The sequence below is a fragment of the Macaca nemestrina genome, chromosome 4 (genome assembly GCF_043159975.1).
Source record: "Macaca nemestrina isolate mMacNem1 chromosome 4, mMacNem.hap1, whole genome shotgun sequence".
In the NCBI taxonomy this organism is placed as follows: domain Eukaryota; kingdom Metazoa; phylum Chordata; class Mammalia; order Primates; family Cercopithecidae; genus Macaca; species Macaca nemestrina.
The window spans coordinates 189,700,321-189,722,744 of record NC_092128.1 but is presented as its reverse complement, the minus strand read 5'-3'; the positions used below and the strand labels follow the sequence as shown (position 1 = coordinate 189,722,744).

At 49.0% G+C, this 22,424-nt stretch overlaps 1 protein-coding gene across 1 annotated transcript in view; it reads right to left on the bottom strand.

The window, feature by feature from the left end:
• LOC139363033 (disco-interacting protein 2 homolog C-like) overlaps window positions 1-17,028 on the bottom strand; it is a 114,889-nt gene extending 97,861 nt beyond the window's left edge. The window contains exon 1 of the mRNA XM_071095914.1: window positions 16,152-17,028. The gene's annotated coding sequence lies outside the window, so the exon portion shown is untranslated. The remainder of the gene's footprint in view (window positions 1-16,151) is intronic.
• Window positions 17,029-22,424: the final 5,396 nt, after the last annotated feature.

Below are 22,424 nucleotides of genomic sequence, written 5' to 3'. Positions count from 1 at the left end.
CCTGCCAGAGCTTCACTGTAGGAAGGCGGCCATTCTTCCAGTGCTGCTACTTCCAACACCGGGGAAAGCAAGCTTCAGAAATGAACGGTGTCAAAGAGGGAGGACCCACCAGCAGGGCTACCGGCAGCCAGACAACCGCAGCCCCAGCATTCCCCAGCCACCATGACTGACAGCCCAGGCTCCAGAAATGCACGGCTTCAACCTTAGGAGTAAAAACCCTCCCAATCCAACTATTATTTTCAACAATGGGATTGAGGAATGAGGAGTTCTAACCCTGCCTCTCTCGACAGCACAGATCATCAGATCCCAGTTCTTATAGGATTGGGGAGTGGGGTGGGGTGGGGTGGTTCCTAACCCTGCCCGCCTTCATAGAAAAGAACTTGGATATGATGACCTGTGCTAGATTAGCACTTTGCTTCTGCCATATGCAGTCATCCTCAGCACCAGGAAAAGTCAGAATCGTTGAGTGAGGACACCAATACCAACACACGCCGTTCTGCGGCTCTGGTAACTGGCTGCACAGATACAACCCGATAGTGGTGAGGTCTAAAGACATCACCAGTCTTCCCAAGGATTGTGTTCCTGAATATTTTGCGTTTGGAATAACGGTCTTCTTTGCCAGGGCTGAGCCATGCTTCCCTCTCGCCTGTCCTCTGCCTTCACCAGCTTCGTGTGCGCTTCTGGACAAGTGTTTGTGCAGGCGCTATCACTTATTTCCACAGCGAGAATATACACAGACACCACACAGAAATGGGCAACCCCGTTAGGAGCTGTGCAGGGAGATCTAACTCATCCCATGTGCCAAATTCCTGTTGCCATGGAAATTAAACTAACTAAACTAATGTTGCTATGATCTCATCTCTTACTGTACCACTAAAGATCATCCGGGTAAGAGGAATGTGCCTCTGCATAGCATTCAGCTCACATTTACATGTCAGTTTTTCCTGAATATGGTTATGTGAGATAGAAATCAGTAAGATGGGGTGTAACATACAGTATAGGATCGTTGTGTCTCCTAGCCTCAAACACTTCAAGATCCTCAGAAAATGAAGTTTAACTCTGGGGACGTGAGTTACATAGTAACTTGTTTTGGATACTATCATATCAACACCAAATAACTTCTTGAATTCCTTTTTAAATTGAAAAGCAATTTACAAAGCACAAAAGCCCCAATATTAAAGAATACAATTCAGTCTTTTTAGCATATTCTAAAAGCTGCACATCAACCACTAGTATGTAATTCCGGGACTTTTTCACCACAGGCCAAAGAAACCTTGAACCCATTAAGAGTCAGCACCTGGCTCCTTCCTTCTACCGGCCCCTGGCAATCACCAGCCAACTTCCTTTTCTCTGGATTTGCACATTCTGGACACCTGTTGTGAGGAGAATCGTACAGTGCATGACCTTTGGTGTGACCTTCGGTGCTGACATCTTTCACGTCTAAGGTGAGTGGAATCTCAGTGAGTGACCGGTTGACAGACACCTGGACTGTTTCTACTACTATGAATAATGCTGCTGTGAAGATTCAGGCATGACATACTTTTTGGAAAAATGTTTTCAGTTTTCTTGAGCATATGGCTAGGAGTGAAATTGCTGGGTCGTACGGTGATTTCATGCTTTTCTGAGGAACTGTCGGACTTTTCCAAATCAACTGCACCATTTTACTTCCCCTCCCACTAGCAATATATCAAGATTTCAGTTTTCCCCAATTCACCAACATGTCACTGTCCAATACTGGGGTTTTACCCCACCCATCACGGTGGTTGTGAAGTGTTATTTCACGGTGGTTTTGATTTCCATTTCTAAGATGACGAATTCTGCTAAACATCTCATGTGCTTTTTAAGGCATTTATAGGTCTTTCTTTGGAGAGTGTCTATTCAAATCCTTTGTCCATTTTTAAATTGGATTTTTATTAAGAGTTTTTGAATATATTCTTGATATCAGGTCCTTATCGTGATAATGTATCCTGTTCTGTGGGTTGTCATTTTACTTTAATAGTATCCTCTGAATTGAACATTTTTAATTTTGATGCCGTCTTTTTCCCTTCAGTTGCTTGTTATAGCTTTAGACGTCTCAGCCAAGGAAACATTGCCTAATCCAACCTAACAGTTTCTCCAGGATTCTCCCCTAAAGGTGTTATGAGCTTAACTGTCCCCCTCCCCCAAGATTCCATGTTAAAGTCACAACCCCGGAAACCCAAAATGTCACTGTATTTACATACAGGGCCTTTAACTTGGCAATTTAGGTCCCATAAGATCTTAAAAGTAGGGCCTGATCCAGTATGACTGGTGTTCTTTTAAGAGAATTTAGACACAGTCCTCAGTGCTGCATACACGTAAGAGAAACCTGTGAGGACACAGAGAAGAAGCTGTCTACACAGCATGGGGTGAGGCCCCAGAGAATCCAACCCTGCCCGCACCTTGATCCCAGGCTTCCAGTCTCCAGAAAAAAGGAAATAAGATGCTATTGTCTAAGTCGCACGGTCTGTGGTGTCCGTTATGGTACCCAGCAGACTGACAGAATGGGTCTCAGTCAGCTCCTTACATTGGAACCATGTTGAGCTTTGCGTGTAGGGTGAGGAAGGGTCCAGTCCATCCTTTTCTATGTGGATACCCCAGTTGTCCCAGCACCATTGAGTTGTGAAAGGAAAAAAGTAAAGCAACCCTTGCTGTCCTCTCTCCATCAACAGATTAGAAGATACACTGAAAAATCGTGGACAATTTTGTCGGTTTAAGCCAGTGGTTTTCAAACTTTTGGGTCTCAGGAACCCTTTGCACTTTATTAAAGAGCACAAAAAAGCTTTCTCATCAAGCCGGGAGTGGTGGCTGCTCATGCCTGTAATCCCAGCACTTTGGGAGGCAGAGACAGGTGGATCACTTGAGGTCAGGAGTTCGAGACCGGCCTGGCCAACATGGTGAAACACCGTCTCTACTAAAATACAAAAATTAGCCTGGCATGGTGCTGAACACCTGTAGTACCAGCTACTAGGGAGGCTGAGGCAGGAGAATCGCTTGAACTCAGGAGGCAGAGGTTGAAGTGAGCTGAGGTCACACCACCGCACTCCGGCCTGCGTGGCAGAGCAAGACTCCGTCTCAAAAAAAAAAAAAAAAAAAAAAAAAGAACATAATTTAGTTTCTTTTACAAGGATAAAGTCATTACATCTTAACACAGTCTTAAAGAAGAAACCATTTTCCAAAATAAGCAGCAGCGTGGCAACAGTTTGTGCTACTGTGAAAACACCTAACATCTCTGCACCTCAGACAGCAGGATTCTCATGCCTGCATCTGCGTTCAGTGGGCTGCAGAGCCATGGCTGAAGTTTATGAAGAAAGTCCGACCCCATACTGATATACAATTAGGAAGCAGTATTTTCATTGTGTTTTCAGATCATTTTAGGTATTCTCTGCTGCCAAATGTAACAAGTGGCACTTCCGTACAGGCTGTCTGCAACACAGAGTCTGTGCTCTGGTCGACGGGCCTTTCTGCCCCAATTCCTTCTAAGTCGACTGGTCCGTCTTGCACTTGAATGGCTTTTACCAGCACACGATTTTGTAATCACACATTGGTTAGAAAATACTGGTTCAGAGTTATGAGCGGCTTCCACATTTCATTATATGTCCAAAAAAAAAAAAAAAAAAAAAAAAAAAACCCCACATCAGTATCACCATTGGTCACATGAGAAAGTGGTGGACACAAGATTTTTATGTTTTAATATTCGCTGGAAAGCTCAAATGTCTATCATTGGGAAAAATGTAAGGTACTTTCCTTGAGATGAAAGTCATTTTGTTCATTTTTCAGGCCACACCTGCAAATACCTCCATCTGAAGTGGCATCTTTCGTAAGTCATTCTTTATACAAAGGCGGCCGTTAGTGGAAGAAGTGGTTCTGCAGGTTCATAGCTCAGAGGCACCAGTGCTCTCCCAAGATAACCATAAAATCCGCAGAAGACGCACCTGTGCGCACTTCCTGTTTCTCACTCAGAACATTCCAGAAGGAACCCTGAATCCCAATGCCACAGCGGGACTGAAGTTTGCTCTCACCCACACAATAAACCCAGGGAGCTCCCCCAGCCCCCACCCCGAGGCCACAGCCTTGGTCCTCTGTCTGGTCTAGGAGGGCTCCTGCAGCTCCAGCCTAACAGGGAACAGAAGGCACCCACATGTCACAAAGCCCTCCCAAGGCCCAGCGAGCACTTCTGCTTATGTGCCAGCCAAGTGCGTTTGACAATTCTACAGCCAGCTGTACGGCAGGTAGCGAGGTACCCAGCAAATACTCAGGGCTCACGTTACTAAGGAAGGTGCACAGTGAGGTACCCAGCAAGTACTCAAGGCTCACGTTATGGAGGAGGAAACCAGGCAGATAGTGAGGTACCCAGCAGGGTTCACGTTACTCAGGAGGAAAGGAGGGTAGAGACAAGGGGGCTGGAACAGTCTGTCATAAGCTTTAGCATTTACAAGGCTCGCTGAAGATTATCTGATTTGATCGTCACAACAGCTCACAAGATAGGCAGAGGCAAGACTATTTTCACTTCATAAAAAGAGATCCCGAGAACTGATGATGACCACGTGCTCTTCCCACAGGCTCCCAGAAATCCTCCTCAAATCATCTCTCAGTTGTATACATGTGATAATATCTCAGTCACGTCCCCTCTCTGCAGGGGAATTTTACTGCCGCCCTGCTGTTCCTTCGCACCCCTGCCCTCTCCTGCATTTCAGCCATGCCCACCATCCATGGGGAGTCTGCACCACCCCACCCCCGCTGCTGCTGATGGCTTGGGTCACGCTTACCTTTCATTTCCACCTACAGGGACCTGTTCTTCCTTCATATGCAGCTCAAACTCACTCATTGTGTGAAGCCTTTCTGTCATGTGTAAAATCAGTCTGTGGAACGCTTCATTTAGGAGGTGCTTATGTTGCCTCATTGGCTGTGATCAGGACCAAATTCTGAGCAAACCCGGTGATCCCCTCTCCCCATCTCTGCTCCAGTGCACTTAAAATAAGGATTCCTGGAAGCATCTTTTTAGTCCAATTCATGCATGAGTCTGCCCCACACACTGCAGAAAAGCCCTGGTGGTCAGTGGTCAGGGCTCAAGGCCCCCCAGGTAGGTAAGGAGAGCTTAGTGCCCTCTCTGGAGTTGTCGCTCAGAGACCCACGGCTGGAAGGGAAGAAAGTTGCATCCTGTGAAACATCTAGGCCCCGAGACCCACTCAGGAGTGGAAAACGGGGAAGGAGCCTTGAACAGACCCTCGGGAGGGCAGACAGTGGGAGCCACGGAGGCCACCAGGAAAGAGGGAGGCAGGCAGTGAGGCCACAGGTGATGTGGCCGGGAGGGAGGTGTTGTGACCAGAGGTGAGGTGGTGGGCGGATGACACGGCGTGGTGTGGGGAGGAGATGTGGCCAGGGGCAATGTGGCCAGGGAAGGAGATACAGCTGGAAGGAAGTGACAAGGGGGGTCTCCAGGCCCCAGACTCTGTCTGATTTATAGATGACATTTTACTTAAGATGTTATATCTAGCTTTAAAGAAAAGTAGTAATTTCGAACCATTGTGTACATTTAAAGCACGGTACAAATTGAGCACATTTCCCAAACCAAAGAACAGGGCATTGAAGAAAAAATTCATTTAAGATCAGAAATAAAGAGATCCTACAGCTCTTCCAGTCCAATCCCCACCCTAACGTGAATGGGGGGAAAAGGAAGTAGATTCTAGTCAGTCAGCATTAAAGGCAAAACCGATCCACTTTACTTTCTAGACAGAAAACAATCTCATCAAGGAATCCCTACAAACAGTAGCTTTAGTAGTTCCCGAAATGCAAAATTCACCTACAAAGTAAATCATCTGCTAAGTGTGTATAGAGTAATTTTTTTCATTATTGCCTTCCTCATCTGCAGGGGCTTTTTTAGACCTTGTTTCCCCTTAATTGCCTCCAACACCCAGGAAATTTAAACCCCACAAGTAAACTGTGTCTCGATTCATGCCCAGCGTCCTTTGGAGCAGACAGTCCGTTGCTCTAAGACGTTCTTGTCACCTAAGCACCGAGTACAGCCTGAGAACGCACAACACGCACTCACACAAACTCAGTCAGTCAACAGGTGAGATACGGCACATGAGGAGGAAGACAAGATAAATGAGCTTCACTGACACCCCAGATCCGACAAGAAATGACACACGCAGCCTGCTCTGGTGCAGGTGACTCCTGGAAAACAGCCAAGGACAGCATTTGGAGAAGCAGCACCGCAGGCCAGGAAGGTCTGGGGGCTTAAGAAGGGAGGGGTGCCCTGACCAGGTACTGGGGGATTCAGAAGGGAGGGGCTCCCCGACCAGGTGGCTGGGGGATTCAGAAGGGAGGGGTGCCCCGACCAGGTACTGGGGCTTCAGAGGGGATTGGTGCCCCGATCACTTCCTGGGGGCTTCAGAGGCAAGGGGTACCCTGACCACGTGCTGGGACTTCAGACGAGAAGGCACCCCGACCGGGTCCTGGGGGCAGCAGGACAAGCCCAGGGTTCCGTCGTCACTTTTCACTCCCTACTCCCGAATCTCGCCCTGAAGTTGCAGCCAGTCCAGGTATTCATTTACCCATAAAATTAAGTATCTGTGAGTAACACAAGTCACTAATCCACACAGATCTGAGTCTACAGATACCTCCCAGAGACGCCACCATCCCTTCTGGTAGAAGAACAGCCCAGGGGCCCACGCTGCTAGGAAGGGAGACTGTCTCCAGCCTGACGCTGCAGAGTCCTCAACACAAAGTCTACCTTCTGGAACCATGCCGTCTCCTACAGAGGCAACTAGGGGCATGTAGGGTTTTTTAAAATCTTTTTTTTTTCTTAAGACAGAGTCTCCCTCTGTCACCCAGGCTGGAGTGCAGTGGATCGATCTCGGCTTGCTGCAACCTCTGCCTCTCGAGTTCAAGTGATTCTTCTGCCTCGGCCTCCCGAGTAGCTGGAATTACAGGCGCCTGTCACCGCGCCTGACTATTTTATTTATATTTTTAAGTACAGATGGGATTTCACCTTGTTGGCCAGGCTGGTCTTGAACACCTGACCTCACATGATCCACCCGCCTCGACCTCCCAAACTGCTGGGAATACACGCATGAGCCACGGTGCCCGGGCCATATAGCTATTTAAATTTGACTAAAATTAAATAAAATTAGAAGTTCTCATTTACACTTCAAGCATTCAGTTACCCACAGGCGGCCACTGACCAGAGGCTGGTAGAGATGTCACACTCCACACTGCAGAAGGATCTAGGGACGAAATGGCTCTAAGATCATCTCAGAATCTTTATGTTGAAGCTACTGAAGTTTTACTCTGATTATTATAGACATCAGCATTCTCCCACTTTAAAATGTCAGTGTTATTGCAATGATCAGATCTGTGACTTCCCATCAGCTCTTCTCTTCCTGGATAGATAACTGTAGAGCATCTGCACTCTGCCTCCACACTAAGGGGTAGTAGAAGGCTCCGTGTAAAATCAGGGGGAGAAAAAAAAATGAATCCCTAGTCTGCCTCTCCCCCTATGATTTTGTGAAACTCCTCTTAATATGCAGAATAACTGCCAGAGTTGCAATAAAGAAGCATCCGTTGACCAGGAAGCAGCAGGGAAGCAAGAGGAGGGAGATGCAAAGACCCTCCGTTCCCTCTGGGACCCCAGGCCCAGCCAGGACTGAGAAGGGCCGCACAGCCCGGCAGACCCGCACACCTGATGCGAACCATACACACGGCTTCCCTGGGCCTCGGTCCCCTGCTCTGCCCTCACTGGCCACTGTGGCTCTGGGTAGAGGCAGCTCCCTGAGCCCCAACACCCACAGCCAGTCCCCTCCTTGCAGGTCTCAGCTGTGCTCTCACTGCCTCCCTGACGCTTCTCATCATCCGCGTACCGTGTCCACTCTACCCCACAGCCCTTGCTACCGCCCACCCCACCACGGAGCCAAGCACACAGCAGGTGCCCGAGACGCCCCAGTGGGCGGGCATGCCAGGGTAGGGCTTGGAGTTCCAAGGGCCTCGTCCCGCATCACACCACAAACGCCACGGAGGCTGTGGAAGGGGTCCAGGTTTCAGGCCTGTACTCAGCTTCTCCTGGCCCCCGAGGCCAAGAACCTAGCAAGGGAGCGCAGCCGGAAGCAGGGTCCCAAACCCCCTTCATGCTCCTCAAGAGGAAGGGGGCTTCGGGGCACAACCCCACGAGCGTCTTCCTCCTGCCAGGCTGCCTGTCACAGCCCCGACACCTTCACAGCAGGGAAACCCACTCCTGTGAGGAGAAAACCACCAAGTACAACAGGAGCCACGTCCCCCGCAGCGTCTGCTGAGCCAAATAGCGACAGCAGCAGCCGGGCCCCCACTCAGCACACACCGACTCCGAACCCGCCACGCACACCACAAGGCCGACCATCTTGAAGCTCAGCTTCCACTCGTCAGGGCCCTCTTCCAGGAGAGCTCGGCATGTCTATCTTCCCTGGGCTCACAGAAAGGAGTGGGACCCAACCCCGAGTGTGCACAAAGTTAAGCTCCCACTAGCTGTGCAGACAACCTCCCTAGCCCTGGACTGAGAAGGGGCCAAGCGCAAACAGCCATATTTTGCCCGCACAGGTACGGAATTCAGTCAGCTCTCTCAATGAAGTCGTGACAGGTCAACTCCAGGCTCCTCAGTGCTCTGGGGTTCACCTCGGGCCACTGCACCTTTGAAACGTGGCTGTGGACTCCTCTAGGGTGCTCACTTTCACGGCCCATTTCATTCAGACACTGCAGGCCCCTACCGTGGTGTCACTACCCAGGACACCCCTGCTGGCATCCTCTGAGATGCTGCTGCAGCTGCTGTGATCTGAGAACAGCCATGCACAGGCATCAAAGGGAGGAATTCTCAAGTCTCCTCCAGGGGCAGTGACTACAGCTTTGAAAGACGTTGCACTGAATCCTGGGTGAGCCTGGCTTGGTCCGCAATCTAATCCGGGTTGCTGGGGAGACACACTCTGTTGTAATTGACAGAGGCTGTGGGTGGCAGCTCTACCAAGACTGATAATTGCAACTAGTCTGAGATTTACTATCCATACTTTCTATTTGATGTTTCAAAGGAAAGCATCGTGAAGTTCCAGTAGCAAGGAATTTTCTACAATCTATCACATTAAGATACAGCAGAAATGTAGCTAAAATGTTCATAGGGTCTATGCAGAGGAAGAGATGGGTCTATTTCAGGAAAAGTGCTTGCTGGCTTTTTAGAAACATAGTGAAATCCCTGACAAAAGGTTGTTTATACTTTTTCTTTGGAACAGAGGGAAAGTTCTTTCTTATTATTTGAATACATTAACTATATTTAAGTGTTCTGGTAGACTGAGTATTAAATATTCAAAAGGAAGTAATTCTGTTCGGTCTATTTCATTCTTTAAATGTAGCTTTCAAAAACTGACAAATACCTGGCCGGGTGCAGTGGCTCACGCCTGTAATCCCAGCACTTTGGGAGGCCGAGGCTGGTGGATCACGAGGTCAGGAGATTGAGACCATCCTGGCTAACACGGTGAAGCCCTGACTCTACTAAAAACGCAAAAAATTAGCCTGGTGTGTTGGCGGACACCTGTGGCCCCAGCTACTCGAGAGACTGAGGCAGGAGAATGGCGTGAACCTGGGAGGTGGAGCTTGCACTGAGCCGAGATCACACCACTGCACTCCAGCCTGGGCGACAGAGCAAGACTCCATCTCAAAAAAGAAAAAATAAATAAAAAGTGGAAAACACCCCATATCTGCCCCGGCTCCGGCCATCTCCATGGAGTGGACAGAGCTTGAGAAAAGCTCACTGTGGAGGCGTAGAAGGCCAGGCCGGGCCGGGCCGGGCCTTTGCTCAGCAGATGAGCAAGAGGGTCAGCCACCCTAGTGAAGAAGCCCATGTTTGCTATGTTACTGATGATACCCACATAAATTTCTCTTTGCCTCCCACACAGACCTGGGATCTATGTTTGAGCAAGCGACTCATACCAACAGTCCCTCCATGCCATCATTTCCCTGACCTCCCCCAGAAAAGCCAGGCCAGGCAGCGTCCCCACACGGGCACTGGGGCCCAGGAAGATCCTGGTCCTGCCCCTCTTCTCTCTCGTCCCTGCAGCACCCTGGCTTGCTGTGGAAGCCCAGCAGTGCTGGCTGAACCCACGTTCACCTGGGGCATTCAGAAGAAGCCTCTGTGCAGAAATCAACTGGGAAGGAGGGCTGTGTGTGCTGGTGCTGGCAGGTCACTCCAATGGATTTGCAGAACTCAGTTTTCAACACAGGTGCGCCACCAAGTCCCTCAAGCCCTTTGTGAGCCTAGAGCCACAGAGCCATTTGCGGCATTCTCACAATCTCTAACAACCCTGCACAGAGGCCCTGTTTTTCCAAAGGACCATAAAATTTTCCGTGTAGACAAAGTTTGACATAATGAAATAAAGTGAAGTCACCACTTCTATTTTCTATTAATCCATTCATTCAAACAAGTATCTCTTGAGTATGTGCATCGAATACTGTGGAATTAGGATTTAGTCCATGCCTTCAAGAAATATACATCACAGAAGAAAAGGTATAGCTTGTAACTAACAGTGCTGAACCGGCAAGAAATAAACATCATAGAAGGAAAGGTAGAGCTTGTAACTAACGTCATAGAAGGAAAGGTGTAGCTTATAACTAACAGTGGCGAACAGGACAGAATTTCACAGGCTCATCAGGAGCCACCGAGGAGGAAGCCATGATTCACATCCACCTGCAGTAGATAAATGTTTCCCGGATAAAGTAACTTTTCTACAGTGATATCTGCTCCTTATTGTTTAATCCTGCTCGATAGGGTATTAAATTACCACTTTATGTGCTGCTTATATAAAATACATCATTGTCAGGGGAGGTTATAAAATAATACTTCACACAAGCTTGGGCTGTGAATGGTGTGAGGCAATGAGACGATGTGTTCCCGTGTTCTCGAGACGCAGAAGGGTCAAGACCCTGCTTCCCTTCTCCTCCCCACCGCCCTGTTCCCAGATGAGGGGTGGAGGCAATGCCGCCGGGCAGTCCTAGAGCTGGCTCCAGGGCCAGGACACCACGCCCAGACTCTCTGTGCCCCATGTGACAAATACAGACTGTGGGGCAATCACCAATTTACCTGGCAGTGGGGAGAGTCCTTCATCAAAAGCCTGTGCTTCCAGGAGCCAGGACAAAGCAGGAGCCCCTAGGAAACCAGTTCCGGGTGCTCCTGAAACCTGGGCAGAGTCACAGTCTGGCAGGAAGCACCAGTGATGCAGGTGTGCCCAAGACTGGGAGGATGGCCAGATGCCTGGAGACCAGACCGGCCTGCAGGAGATGACCACCTCTCTCTGGCTCATTAGAGACAGACAGTCTGGGCTTCACTTTTGTATGTGGAGTCTCACAGTACAGAAATATCACAAAGGGATTAGACTACGTATACCCCAATTTTTTAAATAAAAAAAACACAATTATTTCAACTAATTCTAAATCCAACAAAGAAAAATAAATAAGTATATAAACGCATACATCCAAAATGTAAACCACAATCTCTTTACCCATAGGAGACCCAAAATTTAGTTTACCTTTTCTTCAGTATTATCACTTTTTTTTAAGCCATTACTGAGGTGTCTCCTCACCGCCCCATGAGGAGGTTCATGGGCTCTTCAGGGCTCTTTGCTGTTTCATCGTTTTTTAGATTTAAGGGCAGGATCATTTTCCCACACTTGCTTGCTTCCCTGATCACCAATTTTTCACAAGGACATCATTGTGCCTCAGAAAACCTAGTAACTGAACTTCATTAAAAGTGAAAACAATAAGGACATGTTGGCTGCTATGACAGCATCCTCAGTCACCGAATCTCCCTGGGGGACCCGACACACCCCCAATCTCCTTGGAACTCCAGCATGCAGGTATCGCTGTGGCGGACAGGACTGACCTACCCTGGGGGGGCATGAAAGCAAAGAGAAGAGAAAGCAGGTGACTCATTTAGGAAACTTCGGTGATTCTCTCGAGTCACATTTCTCAAGGTGTCAGGGGAGAGCCACATGCAGGGAACCTCCTTGGCCTGGCAGGTGGCAGACTCCTGGGACCCTCCTCAGACACTTTAATCAGAGAATCTAAAGGCGGGTAGACTCTGAAAAGTATCTGTAAAGGAAGGACTTAGCTCTGCTGTGACCCCACTACACATGGGGTCACGCAGGATGCTGCTTCCGGCGTCCAGTCTCCATTTCACTCTCCTGGGAGGAACACCCGTCAAGTCACAGAGCACGGTCTTCAGCGAACACCTTCCTGCGCGACCTCCACTGTCTCCCAGTCCTGCAGGAGTAGCCGCCGAGTAGGGGAAACAAGTCTTTGCTCCTGACCCGGCCACCTTGACGCTGGGCATAAGACCAGCACTGCTACGTCTCTGGGGAAAGAAGCGGCCCTGGGCAGGAATGCACTTGGCAGCCCCGGGGAGTGGCCAGGTGTGGACGACCAGGCCTCTGCCCGCAGACACGCCAGCACGGCATCCTGGAGCAGAACTTCCAGCCCAGTTGAGCCTACAGATGGCTGCAGCCCTGGACAGCATCTTCACAGTGACCCGGGGGACTGGGCCAGAGCCGCTCAGCAGGGCTGCCCTGAATTTCCAACCTGAAAAAGCTGTACAGTCGTACGTGTATGTTGCCTTAAGCCCCTAGGTTTTGGGGTCACTTGTCACACAGCAACAGACAGTGGATGTGCACGGACTCCCAAGGCCACGATGGCCTCTGCCGGCCTCACCCGGGCTGTCTCATCTGTTCCCGTGACATCACGTTTCTCAGAGCCAAAGGCTGCCAGGGCCCCCTCTTTTCTTCACGACGTCGTTACAAGCTCACGATACAAACTGAAAATACCCAATATGTAAAATACAACGTATGACGCAATACAGGGTGAACGCGCAGGCACATACACAGGCGAAACAGGCGCATGCGCGAAACAGGTGTATGAACACAGGAACAGGTGTACATGCATGAAAGAGGTGAACGTGTGAAGGTGTACACGCGTCAAACACGTGTGCATATACACATGAAAGCACCAGACATGAAGGGCTGTCTTTGGGAGCCTGGTTTTTAGACATCTCCCTCACCCTTTTACATCTGCACGATCACAAACACAGCACACCACAGTACTGAGGGGAAGCCCCAGCTTCTCATGGGGGCACATGAGGCTTTTTATTTATGCCACAGGTTGCATCACTACATCCTAGAACTGCAAGGCCCCCCACTGCCAGGACTGAGTCAGGTACACCCTGTGCTCCAAGGACCAGGCCGCCTGCCAGCCCATACGGACCTGCCCCTCAGATGGTGCAGCTGCTTCTAAAACAGAGGCTCAGCCCTACCCAGAGACCTGCAGTACCTATTATTAAATCAAGACTTGGCTGTGGGTAAACGTGAAGATTTTTATTAAACATGACTCTGGAACATTCAAAGGACCATAACTGAATGCTCCTTTCACAGCCACGGCGTGTCCAGACGCTCATGGAGAAGGCCAGGGCGTGGGAACCCACGGAGCCCCGACAAAGCAGACTCGGAGCTGAGTGGCGCAGTTAGCACCGATTTTGTTTGACACTTGCCTTTTATATTCAGAATAAACCAAAAAACAAGACGCAAACATAGCTCACATTCTATTTCAATCCTCTATTTTTGTAGTAACTGGGCCCCTTTCCCTCTGCTTTCCCAGCCAAGCGATAAATAGGCCCAGCTGGGATTTGTCAAAGTCTGGACCTCTGTTGTAGAGTAAGTGAGGAGGGTAGGGAGGGGAGCAGGAGTGGTGAGGAAGATTGGGGGATAGGGAGGGACAGAGGAAAGGAGAGAGAGAGAGAAACCCCCGAGGACTGGAGGCAGGAGGGATGCTCCCTGGCAGCCTCAGGTTCCCCATTCCAAGGTAACTGAGCTGGCATCACGCACGCGGTACCGTCATATGACTTGGCTGACACACGCCAGAATGACAACAAAATGCTTGAGGAGAAGACTAAGCACCAGCATCTTCAGATTAAGGTAGTGTCCCGGTTTCACGCTTGCCTTGTATGACATTGTATAAATTGTAAAGATAACACATTTTCTTACCAGCCACGCTGTTCCCCAAATACTAACTATAACAAAGATCAGACAGCATCTGAGTACTGAGCGTGTGTTAAGCCCGGTGAGGTAGGCATCATTTACTTTGCTAGAGAAAGAAACAGGCTCTGAGAGAAACTTCCTGAAGCCAGGCAGCTGTCTCCAAACCCACCTCGTGCCTCCTGACCCTGAAGGTGGAGGACCCAAGTCATTCACGTCAATAATTTACCTACATGCGTGTCAGATTGAGATTCAGCCCCCAGATCTAATCATCTCTATGCAGGAATGTGTCAGGAAGGTATACAATTCTATGAATTCGACCTGGGGGAACAAAGGCAGGCACCCTCGACACAGATGTAGGGCGGAGGTGGGCGCCCAGCGCAGGAGCATGTCCAGCCCTGCCCAGTCACACAGCCACCCTGCCATGCCAGTGCAGGAGCCGCCACCGCGTCTCGGGGAAAAGCAGCTTCTCCTGCACAGGAATCTACCCCTGAAAGTGTGCTCCTGAGAAGGTGTGGACCAACATCTCAGAAATTAGACACCGTGTAACACGCTTATCTATACAGGCTGCCTATGTCAGGGAATCACCAATAATTCCCATCTCGCCATCAATTATTTCTGGTAAATACTGGTTATTCTAAGTTAACTGAGGCAACACAAGAACAATATAATGGAAATGTCAGAGTCAATCAGCTCCATCTGCTGAAGAGCTGGGACTAATGATGAAACCTAAGGAATCCTGGAGAACGCAGCAGGATCCCAGACCCCGCGGACCACCCCAGCCTCCTTCCACAGGAGAGTTAGTCGTGGGGCCAAGGAACGGCTTTCCAAGGAATCTCAGAGGATCTCAAGGTCGTGAAAGTTTAATGAGAATTGAATATTTGCATCTGAGTCACACGAGCACATTAAAAGTAAAATTTCCTCTTTCCACTAGAATTATGAGCTTGCGGCGGCGACACTGGCTGTATCTCATGCTCGTGAGATGTTTGGGCACAGCCGTGCATCTCTGGTGAATCATTTATAATAATATGAAAGAAGTGCTTGGGCCCTCGATCCAGGACCACAGACCCCACCAACGAGGGTCTAAACAGGACAAGCCTCGGCCTGGAGAGGCTGGTGTCCGTGGGGGCTGGGAGGAGCACCAAGGAAACTCAGGGGCAAGCCCCACCCAAGCTCGGCATGTCCTACCCCACGCAGTCGACATCAGCCACAGGGATCTTTTGTTGTTTTTTGTTCAGGAAGGAACATATTAAAAAGCCCGGGGCCCAGGGCCTGGACTCCTCAAAGCTCTCCACAGAGCCGGGTTAATTGGCACCTTCCGTCATGTTAAAATCAACTATATATGGCTGCTGAGGGCATCTCAGAGCAGGTGCAACGCTGAGCTTTCTTGCTGTCTGGGGAAAGCAGGAATTCCAGGCGTCTGCCTTGCTACCTCCCCAGAGGCTCTAGCCCAGATGAGCTCAACTTCTCCCAGGTGAGGAGCACAGAAAAGCTTCCCACATGCCCCTCAGGTCACACACGAGCGGTGCAGACCCTTGCACCTTGGCACGAGCCCTCCCAGAGGCAGAAGCCCAGCCCTGTGGCCCCGGCCTGGCAGGAGGCAGCTGCTGGGGCCCCTGCTCAGGGTTCAGCACAGCGAGGTCCAGCCACAGCAGGTGAGACATCCACCATCCGGCCATTCATCTTTAACCTAAAACAGACACAGGAATTTGGCAAGGGGTTCCTTCCCCTGACAAACCCATCCTTCCTGTTCTCATCTCTCCCTCCTGCCCCAGTACTGCGCCCAAGGCCTGACTCCCAGTTTCACAGGGAATCCAAGACAATTAAGATTTTGAGAAACTGGGAGCTACACAGAAAATGAGTCGGTAAAGCCAGTGTCCACTGATCCTCCCCTCCCCACAGCGGAGAACAGTCCTCGGGATAAAACCCACGGGGCAGGGAAGACGCGATCAAGGTGGGCAGGACAGAGGAGCCACAAAGCAGGTGGTTCGGAGAACAAGGCCACGTGAACACAAAGCTAAAGTGCTCAGCGGCTGGAAGACAAAACACAGGAGACAGAAACACTGACCATTTAAAAAGAAAAGAAAAAAAAAGCCTCACTCTTAAGAGTCCATCAAGATTTAAGTTCTCAAGTCACAATGTATCAGCACAGACTTCTCATAATGCCTGAAACTTGGCGCAGTAAACACGTGAATCAGTTCTCCCAAGTCCATCGTTTTCTTTGATGAGCCTCTTGAGTCTCAGGCTGGTTTCAAAGTAAGCCCTTCTCTGTTTGTTGATGATTTAATAATTAACATACTTGAAAACACATTGACTTCCAAATTAATCTGCTAATAAAATATTAATTACTACACTGGCTGTCATCCACAGAAAAAAACACAATCACTTTCTGGTTTTAAAAACATTAGAATTCGAAGCCCCTTTGCCCATCTGAACAGCCCCTGCTTTTGACAAGGGCATTCCAAAGCTAATCTAAAAAACTAGTCCAGGCCATGATCGCTGGGGGGTCGGACTTGCCTCATCACCCCACCTCCCTTCTGGAATTAGACAGAACTTAGACGCTTAGTCTGATGGGAAACATTTACAATCTATTCTCTCCAAAGCTACCTGGAGGATTTTCTCCACATGACAAAGCCTTGGTCTCCACAACCCCTTATCTGACAACTCTCTTAACCAACTGTCAATCAGGAAATTTTCAAATCTACCTATGACCTGGACACCCCTGCTTCCAGTTGTCCCACCTTTCCAGACCAAACCCATGTACATCTTACATTTATTTGATCGATTGTCTCATGTCTCCCTAAAAGCTATAAAACCAGGCTGGGCTCTGACCACCTCGGGAATACGTTCGTAGGATCTCCTGAGGGTAATATCAAGGGCCATGGTAACTCATTTGGCTCAGAATAAATCTCCAAATGCTTCACAGAGTTTGCCTCTTTACTGACATGGTACCTTTCATGGGTATTCATCGGGGGGACTCACAATCAACCAGAGGTAGCAGTTGCCCACTGTGCAGAAGTCTCTGCAGGACTGAGCCTCTGGCACGGGGACTCCAACCCCTGAAGCAGCAGCTCTCCCACGTCCCACGGCCTGATAGACCTGCACCTCCCGGGCTTCTCATTTCAGAGTCTCAGCAACAAATCTACCAAACGTGATCAACATCACAGAATATTCCTTGGGGCTTTTGGCTGTTGTTTCTCCCCAAGTTTACTCTAGAACCAGAATGGCAACACTCGGAACAGGATGGTTCTCAGTCACCGACCCTCCTGGTAAATACACTGTCTCCAAGGCCCTTTCCCGCCAGTCACAGCTTCCTTCATGTCAGGCTCGAAGGCCACCTCCCCAAGAAGGAAATCTCTTCAATCCACCAACCACAGCTCCTGTTCCCATCTAGAGCTTGTCTGCCAGGAAGGGAAGACTCCTCATTCCAGAGACAGCAGGTGCCACAAACTCAGGGTATTAGCCATTGCGAAGGCAAACACTCATGAAATTAATAGACTTTTTCCTCCTTGGATACTGACGTTTTCTCTTCTGGAGGTCAGCCAAGGCCATCTGCACGAGTCACGAGCGTGATGGCTCCAGCCCCTCCTTCAGTGTCAGGAGTGTGGCTCCACTCTGAGACCCTCCTGCATCAGCCAGGCCATGCACCTGTTCCCACGACTGCTGTCAGCGGACTACAGCGATTCTAAGATAGTCAGCAAGCTGACGTTCCGAAGGAAGCATTTTAAAGAAAAATGTGTAAGTTTTATTGCATGAAATCAGCTACATCTTTTGCTACTCCAGAGGCTTGTTTTGCTTTCCTCAAGGTTCTCTACAATGATCCTGACAGTCAAGGTTCCCAGTTACAGGCAGAGGGTTGGGCAGGCCGCGTCTGATGTGTAACACACACAGAGGATCCACGTCAAAGGATTTTCCCTGTTCACCATCATCAGGACAAACTTTAAACAGTAATAATCTGCCTGTCTGGAAAACTGAGCTCACTTGAGGACTAATGCAACAAATGTATTTGACAAAGTTGCAGGTGGACGTTTTAGTGAATGAATCACTATTTCAAGGAGGATAAAGGCTCACTATTCAAAGGCATGTTTTTGTCAAGTTTTCTAATTTCAGCTTCATGCATTTAAATCATGAAGTGAGACTTGTACCTGATACATTACAGAATCTCTACAAAATAGACAAAATTCCAATTCTGTACCTTCACTCTCATTCTTTTCCATATGTGTACAGATGGTCGTAATTTAAGTTGGCATTCCAACAGGATTTCTAAATTAAACTGTCTTCTACTTTAAACACTACGTGTTAAACATTACACGTGCCATTGTTCAACATTTATAGCAGGGTCTGTATGGCCCATTTTAAAGATTTCTTCCTCACTAAAAACAAGCGTTTAAACAATAAATGGTTTACTCTAAAATATTCTAGAGACAGAGATACATTTGGAGAGTGGACACACTTAACACAGAAGTCCGCAACATCAAACAGGCACAACCAGCAGTGAGGGTGGAAAGGGCGCCATGTGAGTGCCCCTAAAAACACACACAAGCCTGGCTGCTTAAAAGGAAAGAGTATAGCTCAACACTCCCATGTGAACATTGATGTGTCTACTGCCTTACAGAATCCTCCTAGCTGAGCTGCAGGAATCTTCTTTGGAACCTTTTCTCACGTACACTGCCTACAGGTGCCCACTGGGCTCCCTGGGCAGTATCATGTTTTTGTTTAGAATATCACACTATTTGGAGGCCTGTTTAATCCCAAGTCAGAGCCTTATCATAACTCAGACACCATCCCTCAGGGCTTGTGGGCTAACTTCGGCTAATGCAGGCTGCTCCACAGTGCCCTGCAGATGGGCTTGGTGCATCCACACGATTTTAAGATTTGGGGCTGCCGTTTTCTGCAGTCACAGATGCGGACTTACATATTCATCATGACTGAAGGCAGCACGTATTTTTATGTTCCTTCTGTAATGGTAATAATCATGGCAACATTTCCTCGATCCTTAGAAAAGCCTCCTAACAGCAGTTGCATTCCACCCCCTTCCTTAAAATTAATAGAATTTACCAAACTAGGTGAAATCAGTCTTCATGAGAAAGTGAGAAATCAGGGTTCACACAATGGCATAGTAGCTGGGCATAGAGTGTACGTCAACATCCCAAACTAAGCACCCATCACAGTTATTCCCAACTCGCAGGAAAGCTAGAAAATTTAGAAGGCTTAAAACATAATTATAAATGAAAATAACAAGAAATCAAAGTTTTTGAGGAGCATTTGTTAGCCAAGCAAGGAAAGCCATTAACCAGTGCTGATTACATTGCATTTGATTACAGCAGCCAAAGACATGTCCAGAGGAAGAGACTTTTAAAGATTAGTCTTTCAGTAAGAATGGTTGCTTAACAAGTTCAGACTACTGGGGTACACCAATTATCAATTAAAAAGCAAGGCAAACTAGTGTGAGTCATTTTCCTTAATCCTTAATGCGTCAAAAATTACCACATTGGCCAAGCTGGTCTCCAACTCCTGACCTCAGGTGATCTGCCCGCCCCGGCCTCCCAAAGTGCTGGGATTGCAGGCGTGAGCCACCACGCCTGGCTGAGAACTGTTTGACAGAGGCTGAGGGGAGGCTCCTGTCCCTTCCTGGGACATCCACATCCCACCCAGTTTCCCATATCGACTATGACACTCGAAGCATCACAGCAAGGGCAGCTGCATCCCCGCAGTTCTCTGCACTCATGCCACAGCTGCGTGAGCAGCCGCAGCCCTGGAGCTGCCACTCAGCCTTATCGTGCTGGCACAAGCACATCAGAAACTACCAAGCCCCCAAGAGGGAGGATTGGGGACCCAGGGGAGTGAACCAGGAGGGAGGAATGTGGCCCAGGAGAGTAGGGAGGAGTGGGGGCCCTGGGGAGTGAACTATGAGGGAGGCGTGGGGGCTCAGGGGAGTGAACAAGGAGGGAGGCGTGGGGGCTCAGGGGAGTGAACAAGGAGGGAGGCGTGGGGGCTCAGGGGAGTGAACAAGGAGGGAGGCGTGGGGGCCCAGGACAGTGAACCAGGAGGGAGGAGGGTGGAGTTCGGCCCAAGGAGTGAACCAGGAGGGAGAAGTGTGGTCCAGGGGAGTGAGTCAGGAGGGAGGAGGGAGGAAAGCGGTCCAGGGAATGAAGCAGAAGGCTCTGGGGGTAGCAAGTTCACACACCACAAATACCTCCCAATCCATCCGCGTGCAGGGAGGGGATGGAAACCACACAGGACCTGCAGCACTTTCTCCTCGCAGATGAGGAGTGAGGATACCGACTCATGCACAAAATCAGAGCTAAATTTCTACCACGGTGGGGAGACGCTTCATAGACCCAAATGGGTACAAAAAGAAACCAATCATACAAGATCAGTGGATGGAATGGGATCAGAAATTTAAGCCTGTAACGAGTTTTCAGAAAAAACTTCACTTTATCTGCAAGATGACTGCAGCTCTGCTTGATCATTTCTGCAAATGTCTAACTCGCGATGAGCCATCTCAGAGCCGTTCAAGAGGAGTAACAAAATCAAAACGCCACGGCATCCTCCGTATTTTAGATAGCCTGCAACAGTATGGAAATGAGCAGTGGTGCCAGAGCTTTCAAGTTTGTTTAAAGTAAATTCCAGCATCAGGGCAGCATCTTCCTGGCTGAAGCAATGAGGTAGGCTCCTGCTCACCGCATGGGAGACCAGCTTTCAGCTAAGCTGCTGTTAAGGGTCTGCAAACCATGATCCCCGACCGAGCCTTGGGCCAGGGATTTTACACGTTGAAGTTTTCACAAAAGAAATATATGCAGAGACTTCTGTGGCCCTCAAAGCATAACACGTTGCCTACTCTGCCCTTTACAGGAGCTTCTAGCTTTGCTGTCAGTTACAAAGTGTTTCTATAAAATAATGTCACTGATTCTCAAGCATGCCAGCAAAAGTCACACTTCTCAACAACCCTCAATGGAGATGCACCATCCTGTGTTTCACACAGATTTTAGATTTTTAAAAGCCAAAATAAGGGAGGTAATTCAGCTAAGTATTATAGTAACACAATTTGAGATACTTAATGATGTGTGACAACAGAATACTTGGCATTCCTGTGAGGCAATAAACTAGCTCAAACACAAAATAACAAATCAAAGCATGTTTTGGCCTCTCAATCAGTGAAATTGGAAATAACATTCAGTTAAATGACACTAAAAAAAAAAAAAAGCACAAACAAAACAAATACTACTACACCATCACTCCTTAAATTTATTTAACTACTGCTGCCAAATAAAATGGAGAGACTTCTTACTGCAGGGTAATAATCGGCCATTGTCATCATGAAATAGACCGCTGTGCAGGCTCAGGCCCTCCAGCCCACAAAGGCAGGGGGAGGGAGGAGAAACGATGGCCAGAAACAAAGGGACAGGGCAACCATGACCTAGTCAGCAATTGTACCCTCCCACCTTTCTTCTGGACTTACAATTTTGGAGCCATCTGGGTTTACCTTCCTATGTCCATAAGTCAGCAAGTTCTCGAAGCCAGAAATCTACAATGCTTCTGGCAGCCAAGTCCTCTCGGCCTTCCCCCCATGTTTTAGGGCCTCATCAGCTCACCCCTGGATAGTATCAATGGCCCCGGAGCTCCAGTCAACCTTGCACTCCACAGACTCAAGTATGCCAGGAGCCACTCCAGGCTGCCACTGCCATGACCAAAGGCTTTCAGAGACAGTCGCCAGCACTGCACAAATCCATGTGGCTTCACCAGGCGCAAAGGGGCTCCAGCATTCCATCCAGTCTGTCGCTGCTACCATAGCTGTGAGTCTAGGATGTGTCAGGAAGGGAAGGAAGACACCATGTACATCATCTCATTTAAGCTTCAGTGTCACAAGGTGGATTTTGTCGTGCCCGTTTTATGGATCAGGAAAGTTTTAAGGAGGGCAAGCACAGGGCCCTGCTGACACAAGAGCAAGACCCGCAGAGGCCTGGGCATGATCCCCGCCCCACGCTCCCTGGGTCCTGATATCCACTCCTCCCCCGTGGGAGCCTGATCCTGGGTCTGCCTGAATTGCTACCATTCCTAAGACACGACTCACGTCTGTCCACCTCCTCCTTTATCTGTTTCCCGCAGCCCAGAGGCGTGTGTGCTCTTCCATCCAGACAGACATCACACTTCAGCTCCTGCATCTGACATCACTTCAGCCAAAAGCTTCTCTCAAACCTCCCTCACACCTGCCGGTCACACAGGTCTGCACCCATCACCTTTCTCACACGAATTCTCACATATTCCTGTGTAGCACCATCCAACTGATGATAGTCTGGGAGGAGGAAGCTTTGTAGATAAGTCCACGTTCTACTTTGCTCCCAGCCCTCCGTCTTGCGTCTTGCATGAGGC